The sequence below is a fragment of the Mirounga leonina genome, unplaced genomic scaffold (genome assembly GCF_011800145.1).
Source record: "Mirounga leonina isolate KUSES-001 unplaced genomic scaffold, KU_Mleo_1.0 Mir_96, whole genome shotgun sequence".
NCBI lineage: Eukaryota > Metazoa > Chordata > Mammalia > Carnivora > Phocidae > Mirounga > Mirounga leonina.
The window spans coordinates 5,593,604-5,608,014 of NW_023270871.1; the positions used below are offsets into that span (position 1 = coordinate 5,593,604).

The 14,411-nt window shown below is 37.9% G+C and overlaps 1 long non-coding RNA gene across 2 annotated transcripts in view; it reads right to left on the reverse strand.

Annotated features, from left to right (window-relative positions):
• The window catches only part of LOC118006388, a 105,950-nt gene that overhangs the window by 52,710 nt on the left and 38,829 nt on the right, over nucleotides 1-14,411 (reverse strand). For both annotated transcript variants that reach the window (XR_004678057.1, XR_004678058.1), the window contains exon 2: nucleotides 7,058-7,172. This is a non-coding gene — a long non-coding RNA (uncharacterized LOC118006388). The remainder of the gene's footprint in view (nucleotides 1-7,057; nucleotides 7,173-14,411) is intronic.

Sequence of the window (14,411 nt, forward strand, 5' to 3'; positions counted from 1 at the left end):
TGATTAGTCAGGATCAAAATAACTCCTAAGAAACAAAGTCAAAGTCTCCAAGATGGTGGTGGAGTAGGAGGACGAAATTCAGGAAGGGCTGAATTTCGAGTCTTGCAACCAGTGAGGCTTAAAGCTTAGGGTTTTAAAGGTCAGCAGTTTGGCTGAGATAGAGCCAGGAGGGCACTGCATTGCTCCGGAGAGAGGGCAGACGGCAGAGAAACAACAATCCGAGAATGCCTGGGGCACACAAGGAGGACATTATTCATTCTTTTCTGAGTGCCTCCCTGAGAGGCAGTGTTCATGGAAACCCCTCTCTGGGAACAAAGGAGCTGGCTGGTGCCATTTTCCTCCCCCACCACTCACCATAAACACAGAGCCACCTGTGGGAAGTAGCACAGCACCAACACTGGCTAACTTACACCAAACCCCACCCCCCTGGGCTCCAGTGGAATTGCCCTTCTCGGTCAAGCTTGCCTCAGTCCCAGTACAGCACAAGCCCCTCCTCAGAAGACCAGCACAAACCCTGCCCACAGCACGTCTCCTGACCAGAGAGTTCTATAGGGCCTCAGTAGTGGTGGAGTTGGCGTCAGGTCTCATTTCACAAGCAGACCAGAGCACGCCTAGTTAAAACTCACCACATTCAGGCCAAGGACCAAACTGTCCACAGCAGGCAAGGAGAGCCTCTGCAGATGACTGGCCCAAAGTACAGAGCAGCCAAACACAACAGCAATGTGCACACAGCACACACAGGGACACTCTCTGAAGAACCAGGCCCTGGGCGCTACATGACCTCCTCTTCATAAGGCCATTCCTTTCAGGAGCAGGAGACATAACTGGCATTTCTAACACATGGAAGGCAGAGACTTAGACAAAATGCCAAGACGGCAGAATTTATCCCAAATGAAAGAACAAGATAAGGCCACCCCAGAGATCTAAGCAAAACAGATATTAGTAACGTGCCTGATGAAGAATTTAAATCAACAATCAGAAGGATACTCACTGGGCTTGAGAAAAGAATAGAAGACAGTGAGACCCTTACCACAGAAAGAAGAGTTAAAAAAGAATCAATCAGAGATGAAGAGTACAATAAACGAAATTGGGAAACAAGGCTGATGCAATGAATAGCAGACTGGAAGGAGAAAAGGAATGAATTAGTGACCTAGGAAATAAAATAAAGGAAAATAATGAAGCTGAACAAAGGAGAGAAAGAAAAACTATGCAACATGAAAACAGACTTAGGGAACTCAGTGACTCTATCAAATGTAGTAACATTCATATTACAGCAGTCCCAGAATAAGAAGAAAGAGAAAAGAGAGCAGAAAATTTATTTTAATAAATAATATCAAAAAACTCCCCTAATCTGGGAAAGGAAACAGACATCCAGATCCAGGAGGCACAGAGCACTTCCAACAAAATCAACAAAAGCAGGCCAACACCAAGACATACTGCAATTAAATTTGCAAAATATAGCCATAAAGGAAAAATCTTAAAAGTAGCAAGACAAAAGTCCTTAACTTACAAGGGAAAACCCATAAGGCTAGCTGGAGATTTCTCAACAGAAACTTGGCAGGCCATAAGGGAGTGACATAATCTATTCAAAGTGCTAAATGGGAAAAATCTGCTAGCCAAAGATAGCCAGCAAGGCTGTCACTCAGAATAGGAGAGATAAAGAGTTTCCCAGACAAACAAAAACTAAAGGAGTTTGTGACCACTAAACCAGCCCTGCAAGAAATATTAAAGGGGACTCTTCAAGTGCAAAGGACAGACCAAAAGTCCTTGACCAAAGCAAAGGAAGGAAGAGAGAAAATCTCCAGAAACAATGACAAAACAAGTAATAAAATGGCAATAAACACATATCTATCAATAATTCCTTTGACTGTAAATGGACTAAACACTCCACTCAAAAGACACATGGTGTCAGAATGGATAAAAAAAAACAAGAGCCATCTATACACTGTCTACAGAAGACTAATTTTAGACATAAAGACACCTGCAGATTGAAAGTGAGGGGGTGGAGAAACATTTATCATACAAATGGATGTCAAAAGAAAGTCATAGTAGTAATATTTACATCAGACAAACTAGACTTCTTTGTTCTTGTATTGTTTTTATCCTGCTTTGATATCATGGAATGATTTTAAAGGTGTTCCTTCTATTCCATTATTTGTAAGATTTTGATAAAGACTGCCATTAATTTCTTCTTTAAATGCTTGGTAGAATTCACCAATGAAACCATGTTGTCTTGGGCTTTTCTGTGCTAGGAGATTTTTGATTCCTAATTCAACTTTCATTCTTGTTATTGGTCTAAGAAGATTTCTTATTTCTTGGATTCAAGAGTCATGATTGCATTTTGGTAATTTGTGTGTTTTTAAGAATTACCTGGTTTCTTTTTCTAAGTTATCTGATTTGCGAGTATGTAATTGTTCGTAGTAATCTGTTATCACACTATGTATTTCTGTGGTTATCTGTTGTATTGTTCTCTTCCATTTCTCATTTAGGTTTCTGAGTCGTCTCTTTCTCCTTAATTAATTTGGCTTAAAGCATTGCCAATTTTATTTTTGGGGAAAACTGGTCCAGTTTCAATGTTATGTTATTGTTTATTCTAGTCTCTATTTTATTTAGTTCTGATTTTTCTTTGTTATTTCCTTCCTCTACTAAATTTCAGCCAGGTTTCTTCTTTTCCTAGTTCCTTGTGGTGTAATGTTAAGTAGTTTGTTTGAACTTTTTTTCTTAATGCAAGCATTGATAGCATAAATTTCACTCCACATCTGCTTTTGCTGTATCCCATAGGTTTTAAAACACTGTGTTTTCTTTTTCCTTTGTTTTGAGACATATTTTGATTTGCCATTTGGTTTCTTATTTGGTCCATTGCTTGTAGAGGAGAGTGTTGTTTAATATTTACACATTAAATATTTAATATTTTTTAAAAAAGAAACAAAGTCAAGATTCCAACCAGAACTGACTGATGTCAAAGCCCATGTTCCTTCTACACTGTGCTTATAATACCTGAGGCCAAGAGAATGCTATACCTTTGACAAATTTATAGAGTTAGCTATTTGTGAGGAAAGTTTCCTTTTCTCTGCCATATTCTTGCCATCCAGAGCCAGTGGCAGAAAGAAGACCACTGAAATCACTTGCGATCCAGTCCTTCTATGTGTGCCTCTTCTCAAGTCCTAGTCCTTAGCCAAGCTTCCAGTCCATCATGTCCCCCTCTGGTTTCTTTAGCCTAATTATAGCTCTTAGAACACTCACTAATTCAGACAACAATCACAACATCCTGTTGCATTCAAACAAAATTCTCTAAAAACAAGGATAATTACACTTCAAGGTGTTTTATAAATAATGAAAAGATAATATCTCCTCAAATTCATACAATTGGTGCTCTTCCTTCTCAAAGAACTTTACAACTATTTCCTAATTGGTGCTTTAATATAATACTAAATGCCTTTTACCCCTTAGAAGCAAAAGTGTCTGAGGGTAAAGCAATTCTGACTCTTGCTTGATGGCACAGGGGGTTCTGACCCTCATTTTGGGGACTGCAGCCTCCTGAACATGATGAGGATAGAACAGAAAGTAAAGTGAGAACAAAGGCTGGAAATTAATGGAAATCTTCCCATCTACTAGCCATGCAGCTCACAAGGCACTTGTTTTGATAAGATGTTCCTTCAGCCATATAATTTGGTATTTTAAAGGTGGCTTCCATCAGTTATGATAATGTGGTATATGATGTAAGGGAAGGCTGAAATCCCAGTGAACTATATTATACAACAGCTGACCTCACACTAAATGAAAGACTAAGCCACGAGTAAACGCACATGAGGTTGCTGCCAACCAGTCCTCTACAACATAAGGAAATGGTTCAGATGATGCTGGTTTTTTAAAATATTAATATACAGTCATTTATTATTATTCTATTTTTAAATTTATTTTTATATATTTTTATTCAAATATAATTAACATACGGTGTCATATTAGTTTCAGGTGTCCAATATGTTTCAACAATTCCATACATTACTCAGTGCTCTTAATCCCCTTCACTTATTTCACCCATCCCTCCATCCACATTTCCTCTGGCACCCCCCAGTTCTCTGTATTTAAGAGTCTGGAGTTTTTTGTATATCTCTTTTTTTCTTTGTTTTATTTCTTAAATTCCACATATGAGTGAAATCATATGGTATTTGTCTCTCTCTGACTTATTTATGATTATACCCTCTAGATCCATCCATGTTGCTGCAAATGGCAAGATTTCATTCTTTTTTATGGTTGAGTACTATTCCATAGTGTGTGTGTGTGTGTGTGTGTACCACATCTTTATCCATTCATCTATGGACGGACACGGGTTGTTATATGGAACTGTGGCCAATCTCATCTACTGTTTTATTGTAACTTGTTGTAATCGTTAAATAATGTAATACTTCTCTATTAATTTCTCATATTATTTGAAGACTTTCTTTAAGGATTTCTAATGACAATTATTTACCTGAAAACATGGTCTCTGGGGAGCACAACTTCGAAACTAAATCTAGAGAAATACATGATACCCTTCTTGGGTTCCTAGAGCTGAAAGACACACAACTGTAATTCAAACTATTCTGTACAGAAATGTGACCACAAGCAACATTCAAGAAATCAGCTCTTAGAGTCAGTAAGAAAAAAAGAGACAAAATTCTTGACAGATGGGCTTTAAAAAAATTGCAACAACAACTTAAACCAGCCTCCTTAAGGCTTATTTCAATGTCCTGGACAACAAAAGAATCCAGATTGACCTTCAGTATGAAACTTTGGTTCTCTTTTGGTTTAAGGAAGATGCTTGATATTTTGGTAACTGTTCCTGTGTTCTAATCATTCCCTTAGGCAAGAGGAACTCGTTTCTTATAAGAAAGCCTTAGACACTATTATGGACTAAATGTTTATGTCCCCCCCAAAATGCGTATGCTGAATGCCTAACCCTCAATGTGATGACCGTATTTGGAGAAAGGGCTTTTATGGAAGTAATTAAGATTAAATGAGATCATAAATATAGGGCGTTGATCTAAAAGCAATAGAGTCCTTATAAGCAGAAACCCTAGAGTTCAGCTCATTCTGTCATGCGTAGACATAGTGAGAAGGTGGCTGTCTGCTTTCACAGGAACCAAAACGGCTGGCATCTCAGTTTTGAACTTTCCAGCCTCCAAAACTGAGAAAATAAATTTCCGTTATTTAAGCTCCCAGTCCACAGTGTTTTGTTATGACAACCCTAGCAGACTAACACAGATACCAAATTAAAAAGAAAATATCCTACAGGTTGAATGAGAACCACAGAACAGAAGAATACCTGTAACTAAAAATCTACAATGGAACTTGCTTGTATAATTTTTTCAGTTGGACTCCATGCAAGAGTCCAGTTAAAGATCCTGCAGAACCATGACATGGCAAAAGGATGACCTGACTTCTTTTAATTGTCTTACATGTTTAACTTATTTTAATAAAAGACTTTCCTGCAACAACAAGAATAAAATACCTAGGAATAAAATTAACCGAAGAGGTAAAAGACCTCAATAGCAAAAACAAATAAACAAAAAATTCCAGTTGAAAAATGAAGACATACAAATGGCCAACGGGTGCATGAAAAGATGCTCAGCATCAGTAATCATTAGGAAAATACAAATTAAAACCACAATGAGATATCACCTCACACCAGTCAGAATGGCTATTTATCAAAAAGACAAGAAATAACAAGTGTTGTCAAAGATATGGAGAGAACCCTGTGCACTGTTGGTGGGAATGTAAATAGGTGCAGCCTCTGTGAAAACCAGTATGGAGGTTCCTCAAAAAATTAAAAATAGAACTACCATATGATCTAGCAACTCCACTTCTGGGTACTTCCTCAAAGAAAATGAAAACAGTAACTCAAAAGGATATATGTATCTCCATATTCATTGCAGCATTATTTACAAGAGCCAATATATGGAAGCAACCTAAGTGTCTATTGATGAATGAATGGATGAAGAAAGTGTGGCGCATATCTATATATATATATACATACTATATATACTATTCAGCTATTAAAAGAATAAAATCTTGCCATTTACAACAATAAGGATGGACCTTGAGGACATTATGCTAGTGGAATAAATCAAACAGAGAAAGACAAATACCAGATGAACTCACTTATATGTGGAATTAAAAAAAAAAAATTGAACTCCTAGATACAGAGAACAAATTGGTGGTTATCAGAGGCAGGGGGTGTGGGTACGCAAAATGGGTGAAGGGCATCAAAAGGTACAAACTTCTAGTTATAAAATAAATAAATCACGGGGATATAATGTACAATTTGGTAACTACAGTTAATAATACTATACTGTATATTTGAAAGTTGCTAAAAGGGCAATCTTAAAAGTTCTCATCATAAAGAAATTATAACTATGGTGACAAATATTAATTGGACTTATTGTGGTGTCTATTTCACTGCATATATACATGTATCAAATCGTGTACATCTGAAATTAATATAATATATATATTAAAGAATATAGCAATTCTATTTTGCTAAAAAATAAATTTTTAAGTTAAAAAAAAAAAGAATTTCCCACAGAACAAAAAGTCTGGCTCATCTGTATGTTTACATTATTTGGCATTCACAGGTCAGTACCTAAAGCTACAGTGGAACCCCCAGTGCTCCACAGAAATCCTAATGTGTCAAAGACAGTTAGTGCTCATCAAATATTCCACAAACTCCCCTATATTTCACAGTACATCTGGGGTCATATAACTAATTCTAGCCCAAGGACTCTGAGTGGAAATGCATGTCACTCCCAGGCCAAGGCCACTGACAGCCAATGCACCTCTACCATCTCCGTTTTCCCGCCCATACCCAACACAGAAACCACATGTTCCAAATTCTATAGCAGCAAAATGGAATAGGTAATAAGAAGAAATAAGCACTTCTTTGGTAAGCCCCTGAAATGTCAAGGTTTTATTTGTTGTGGCAGCTAAGAGTAATTACCCTAACATATCCTGGAACTCTGATTCTGCAGATTTTATTACTTCAGTGCTATTTGAAACTTGAACGTAGACTTAAACCTACCTGTCAAGTTGCGACAGACCATCAGTAATTGAACACGGAGGTAACTGGGTAGATCAAGCATCAGTGTCTCCATAGGAACCACTTACTAAACTTCTTTTCTGTTCCTTGGTCTGAGCTACATGATGTGGAGAAACAACAAGGAGAAAAGACACAGTTTAGGCTCTCACAATGCTTCCGGTATTGTTACCAGCAAGGTTTTAGACTCTTGCCTCTCCTAACCAGGATACTAGAGCTCCTTTGTTTAAGGAATTACATAATTATGCCACACTGAGATTTTATACATACCTAGAATGATGATCACATGAACCAAGGAAATAAGAAATGAGGACTTAATTGATGTCATGGGATTCAACTGCAATTATAGCAATAAAAATCATAATTTGGTTTATAGTAGCTTTCCCTACCACATCTCTGCCAAAGTGCTTAGGGCTTATAAGGGTAATTAAATATAATCAAAGAAAATAATGCTAATTAAAACCATAAGCTAGAACTATGGTGATGGTTAGATTAATGGACATCTTAGCTAATGGCACATTCCCTTATCTTATTCCAAAAGACCAAGCAAGGAACCTTCTTTTGTCATTCATCTTCTTTTTACTAATGGAGAAACCGAAGGACATGGAGGCTGTCTGGATGGAAAACATGGAAGACAGACCAGACAGAAACCCATGTCGAACACAGAGTTTATTTATGGGTCCATGCTCCCTCACACCCCCATGCTCTTTGCCTTAGTCCCTCTCCACTGCCATTCTCAGATGTCACTTTCCAGTTCTTAGAAGATAAAAAGTTTATTTTTGTTGTTTTGGTTTTGCCTCTTTTGTGTCCACAGTGTCCACCTGATGCCTTTAAGTGACTAGAAAAACCAGGAGTACTGCCTGGTTCTCCCGTGACCCTCCTCTACTGGTTTCTTCCAGTGTCTCCTTTTGAAAGAAGAGAGAGAGAGAAAGAAAGAGAACGATTTACTTAATGGACCGTCCCCCTCTAAGGCCCAATAGAATCCTAATCATCAAAGCCTGATACTGCAACCTGTCAAGAGTATGAACTGACTGGCTTATAGTAGGTCAACTTTCTCTACTGGAACCTCCCTTTGCTCAAAATAACTTCTCTTATATTGTCAATTGCTTCTTCTAGCTACTTTTAAAAAGCATTACAATTGCTTCCTCTGAATGTCTCAGGACAGAAAAAAAAATCTCATTAGATAATGTTGTATTAAGAAAAAAAAGAAAAACAAAAATATTGAGCACTTCCTACACAATGGGTCAAACACAGTTTTGTTATTATGTGAGTTTACTCAACTAATTAACTCACAAAAAATGATGAAGTATAAATATAGGTGTGACATTTGTTCAAATATAGCACTCAGTAAAAGTCATCAGCATTTGATATTAACACTAAAACATTACAATTTTTATAAAGTCTTCCCCTGAGAAGATTCAGTTCTTCAATCTTCTTTTTTTTTTTTTTTTAAGATTTTATTTATTTATTTGACAGAGAGACACAGTAAGAGAGGGAACACAAGCAGGGGGAGTGGGAGAGAGAGAAGCAGGCTTCCCGCCGAGCAGGGAGCCCGATGCGGGGCTCGATCCCAGGACCCTGGGATCATGACCCGAGCTGAAGGCAGACGCTTAACGACTGAGCCACCCAGGTGCCCTCTTCAATCTTCTTTATGAAGTCCCAAAATACCGTGAATCTTACACTGACTGAGGGTGTTTTTCCATTTGCATTATTCCAAAATATGCCAGAAGGAATCAACATGCCCCATAATATGAAGGAAGCTTATTTTGCAGGGTGTTTTCCCCACATAATCAGAAAATAACTTATATTCATCCACTATTCTACAGTGAATTACATTGAGGCAGATTGAAAAGAACATGGAACTGACAAGTATCTACACGCTGAACCTGGCTTTGTGCTTGAGTCAGCTGTGACACTTGAGAAAGTCACTTTACCTCTGCTCTGACCCACTTCCTCATCTACCAAGTGAGAAGCATATTTCCACATTATCTGTTTTGACTAAAAAAGCTAATTTAAGATACACACTCTTAGGATACATCCATTTAAGATTATTTGCCATTTCTTCCTACACCTCCCTATTTCCATCATTCACTAATCAATGATCAGTCACCTACTGAATGTCAGACCCTATGAGGAACTACATGGCTCTACAGTGTTTTGGGGATACAATATATAACATTATCTTGTCTACAAGACCATAATTGGGTAGGGGGGAAGCAGTCATGTAAACAAGTAACTCTAATGCAGTGTTACTGCTACAAAAGCGGGAGAGGCCAAGTGCTGCAGGAGAACAAACAGGGAGTTAGAGTGGCCAGACAAGGCTTCAGAGAAGATGTGACATATGACTAGTGCCTTGAAAATGAGTATCTCATATTTTTCTATAAACTCTCTCTCTCCACGTAGCACTACTCTAATGGATATCTGGTCTATTTTCATGATACATTAAAAACCAGTGCTTCACCCAATTTGACCATGGCCCTAAGTAAAATTTCTTCTGACTATACCAGCAACCCCGTTGCCAAAACCAAAACCATATTTCATCTCTTTTGGCGTGACAATGGATCCAACCATTACAATGGAATATGGAAGTGGCTTGAAGATATAAACAGAGTCAACTGAAGTCATCCTAAGAGCCCACATTGCCTTTTATCATAAAAAAAAAAAAAAAAACATTTAACTCTATTTTTAGGAGCCTGTAGATGCCCATAGATGCGTTTACAGCTTTCTCTAGTTTGTATACCCAAACTCCTGTGTAAAGAATTCCAGCCAAAGAATTAAGCTTCAATTTCTCTTTGGGGATATTCTCAACCTATAAAGACATATACTAACACATATGTGACATGGTGGCTCAAGCATCTCTATTAGGCAATCCACAGTGCACACTCCAACCAGCCCCTATCGTACACTCAGAGCAACATATTCAAACCAAGCCAAGTAACCTGTTTCTTCCCATCAACAACTGCATCTGGGTAGCATCGGTGAGGAAAGGTTCACACGCAGCTGTGGCAATATGCCAAAGTGAATGGAGTAAAATCATAAAGACATGTGCACCCTGGGACTCTGTAGGGGGAATCTTAAATAGAATAAAAATTATCCTTTTGATATTAAAAATAAGTCCTCAGGGACACCTGGGTGGCTCAGTCGGTTAAGCATATGACTCCTGGCTTCAGCTCAGGTCATGATCTTGGGGTGGTATCGATCCCCACGTCAGGCTCCATGCTGAGTGTGGAGCCTGCTTGGGATTTCCCCCCCACCCTGCCCTCAAAATAAATATATAAATAAATAAGTCCTCAAATCTGACAAGAGTTCATTAAAAGGGGAAATACTGATGCACTATTATCAAGGCTGTGGGAGATTACAATCTTTGGGGAAGGAATTTATTCACATGTATCAAGAACTTGAAAATGCTCATACTCCTGGCCACAGCTACTAGAACATAATGCTATTTATGGAAAATTCTTTATGCATGAAGATGATCATCACAGGATTATTTACAGTAATAAAAAAAGTACAATCCAAAAGTTCAACAAGACAATGATTTACTAAAATTATTATATACCTATATATTAGTATACAATAGAACTTAACAAAAGGTTTATAAACCCTTGAAAATACTTAATTTAAAATATTAAGAAATAAATCGAAATATAAAATTGAGTAAACAGTTGAATTTTGGATCACAATTCTGCTTTAAAAATGCACAGATACAAGAAATTCACCAAAAAACTCCCAGTGATGGGCTTTGAGTGAATAGTTGACAGACATTTTACTTTTTCACATTTTCCATGTTTTCTTTAATAAGGTTCAGGGAATAAATTAAGTGCATTAAATACAATAACTCAAATAGCCCTGTGTAGGTATGGTGTTAGATATTCATATCCACAGACAGCCAGACAGATCAATGACCAACATGAGCCAACACAAAATTCAAAAGAATGTCAGTGAACTGAAAAGCTAAGGGAGGCACAGTAATATAAAACAGGAAAGTCAGGGGTGCCTGGGTGGCTCAGTTGTTAAGCATCTACCTTCGGCTCAGGCCATGATCCCAGGGTCCTGGGATCGAGCCCCACATCGGGCTCCCTGCTCAGCGGGAAGCCTGCTTCTCCCTCTCTCACTCCCCCTGCTTGTGTTCCCTCTCTCACTGTGTCTCTTTCTGTCAAATAAATGAATAAAATCTGTAAATAAATAAATAAATAAATAAAACAGGAAAGTCAGATTCCCAGAACTTATGAGTAATAAGAAGATAAATGCAGAGAAAAATTGCTATTAGAAATGCATCCAATTTTCCAAATAATCTGCAAGACAGATGAATTCAGAATGTCTCTGTTAATGAAGTTTAATTTGACCAAAAGACTAAAGCAATTAATTCAACAAATCTTGACTAGAACCTGTTGTATGCCAGGTACTTGTCCATGTGTCTGGGGCACAAAGAGAAATATGACATTGTCCCTGCCTTCAAGACGCTTAGCAGAGTATGGTTCAGTGCTATAGCTTTTATTATATTTGGATTTCATTAATGCAGGTACCTTCCCCAAAACTGCCTAAGGATAAGACAGTTTTACATTTTCATTTGGACTAGTGGGAAGGAAGGACGATTAAATTCCAAACAACTGACTGATGAAAGAGATTAAAATTTGGAGTTGGGAAAATCAAGTTAAGAGTTCAATAATTCATGTTGAGATTCTACAGCTGCTAACACTAGAAGAGGCTGGAGGAAGACATCAGCTCACCAGAAGGGAGTCGGCTGGCTGAAACCCTTTGTGGAGTGCCCACAGCAGCCTCAAGCAGTATAGAAATATTGTGAAATGGTGCCCCAGAAAACAGACCACTGACCTCTTCCACAAGAAGCTTCCACACTGATTTGGGAAATAAAACACACAAAAGCAAAAGTCAAAGAAAATGTTTACAAATTTTGTTTGTCACTATGTCCAAGTGGAAAAATAGGGCACAGAAGTAAAGAGGGCACCACACAGAACAGGGACTATAATCTAGGGTGTGAATCACAGAACGGTGTATTTGAAGCTGCGTTGAAGGTCATGCGTGACAGTGACAGAGAAAAGAGAAAGGAATGGTGCACTCGAAAGTAAGGAGAACAGAAGAGTGACAAGTGGAATAAGGCCTGGAGGTCAAGTTTGGCTTGGCTCTGGCCCAGTAATTCCCAGCTCTAATTGCACCTGGAAACTTTTTAAACACACCCATACCTGGAGTTCTAACGCCACTGATCCAGGTAGGGCCCAGGCATTAATGTTTTTAAGAAAATGCCCCATGTGGTTCTGGTGTTCAGCCAACGTTGATTATCCCTGAATAAAGGGACCCTGTAACTCAATAAGGAAAGATGACGTACTTGAAATGGGAAACAGATATTTGCAACTTAGTTAAAAGACAGCTTTAAATTCCATAATCAATTTGGCACATTAGACTATGAACTTCTTGGAAGCAGAGATCATGTCTTTATCCATTTTTGCATAAATATAATATTAAGTTAATATTTTCCAATGAACGTTGAATAAAAGAATGAATCATTACTGTAGGCACTTCAGCTAATAAATAAGGTGATAATAATGTTTAAGGGAGATTGCTTCAATATTATAACAGAAGGAAGGAGAGACAGAGAGCAGCTAACCTCCACTGAGTGCTCCCAAGGCACCAGCAGCTTTATATGCAGTGTGTCATTTCATATGCAGAACCAGTTTATTAAATGGACAGGATTATCCCAAATTAGGGAATGGAGGCCCAAGGTGTCTCAGTGTTGATGAGCAGCAAACCTGGAATCCGGCTTTGCAAAAATGACATAGTAGTTCTTGGTGGATGCCTACATGTATATGAGCAGTATATGAATAGTCTACAGTATACAAACCAACACACTCACATTTCTGAACAGAATTTCAGCTTTTGACTTATTCTAACGATGCAGGGATGGCATGTGATTTAATTAAGGTATTTACCTAACTACAAGATTAGACCTCTTAACAGTAATCAGACAGGTGGGTCAACATCTGGTGTTTCTGGAAAATAATTTCTATTGCTCTGTCTCTTCCCACATAAGATTTTATTAGAAACGTAATAGAAAAGAAAACATGCCCCGGTGCACTTTGTTTTGAAACAGGAAATATAATTGCTTTATAATTTAGGGGAAATAGTTCACCATCCATGGCTTCTCTGTTCACATTTAAGGAAAGTTTTTCCTTTCATTCTTTCAGAGCTTGTCTGAAAAGAAATGTCTCCACTCCGCTTGATGCCATGTGTGATTTAGAATAGCAGGACTATATGTCAGTAGAAGTTAAGAAATTAATAAACTGAAGAGGGTTTCTCATACTCATGGTTAAACGTTGTGATTGAGGGGTACCTTGGTGGCTCAGTCTAAGCATCTGCCTTCGGCTCAGGTCATGATCTCAGGGTCCTGGGATCAAGCCCTGCAGAGCAGGGAGCCTGCTTCACCCTCTCCCTCTGCCCCTCCTCTGCACTTGTGCGTGCTCTCTCTCTCTCTCTAATAAATAAGTAAAATCTTTTTTAAAGAAAGTTGTGATTGACATTAAAAGAATGCTTTGGATGACTTTATACTGGGAACTACAAGAGAACTAGACATTCAAAACAGTAAATTTGTTTAAAAAGTAAAATTGAGGACATTTTAGGTAGCATCTCTCTGCTCAAGGATATGTAGAGGTCCTCAGTTACCAAAAGAAAAAGTAAGCCTTCTTGAGAAGATAAATGGGAAACCATCCTATTGGCATTCAGCAATATCAATATAAACTTAAACACATTAATTGCTTTCTGATTTTTTGGGAAACCAGAAACTAGATCTTTTGAGAAGCTCTGTGTTTGGGTATAACCAAAGCTGATCTACCTGAACAACAATTTGCAATATACTGCCAACTGGAAACACAGCTGAATTTTTCTTCTGTCCTTAAAACACTTCAACTTTGTAACCTCAAAAATCATAACCTTTACACATTTCCCATTCGACCTCCTTTTCATATTAATGAACTTATCACTTGAAAACCTTGAATTCCCTGTTAGAATTTTAGGCTCGAGCTCAGCAACTATACTCTCTGAAATACTCATTCATTTATTAATGAAGTTTGCTCATATTTTTAAATATCAAGCTTTTAATGTCCCTCTTTCTGGTCTATTCCTCCTCCCTCAGATCCATGTATGACTCCATCATAAACAGCATCATTTATTTTTAATTGGCATCAAAGCTTCAATGCTCTAATTGGGAGCTTTCATTTGGCTTGGACTGTGCACTGAGGATACTCGACAAAGCTCTTGTGACAGTCTCTGAATTGCTCTGGAAGTAAGAAAATAGCATTATCTAGAAATTACCGTGGGCTATTTTTAG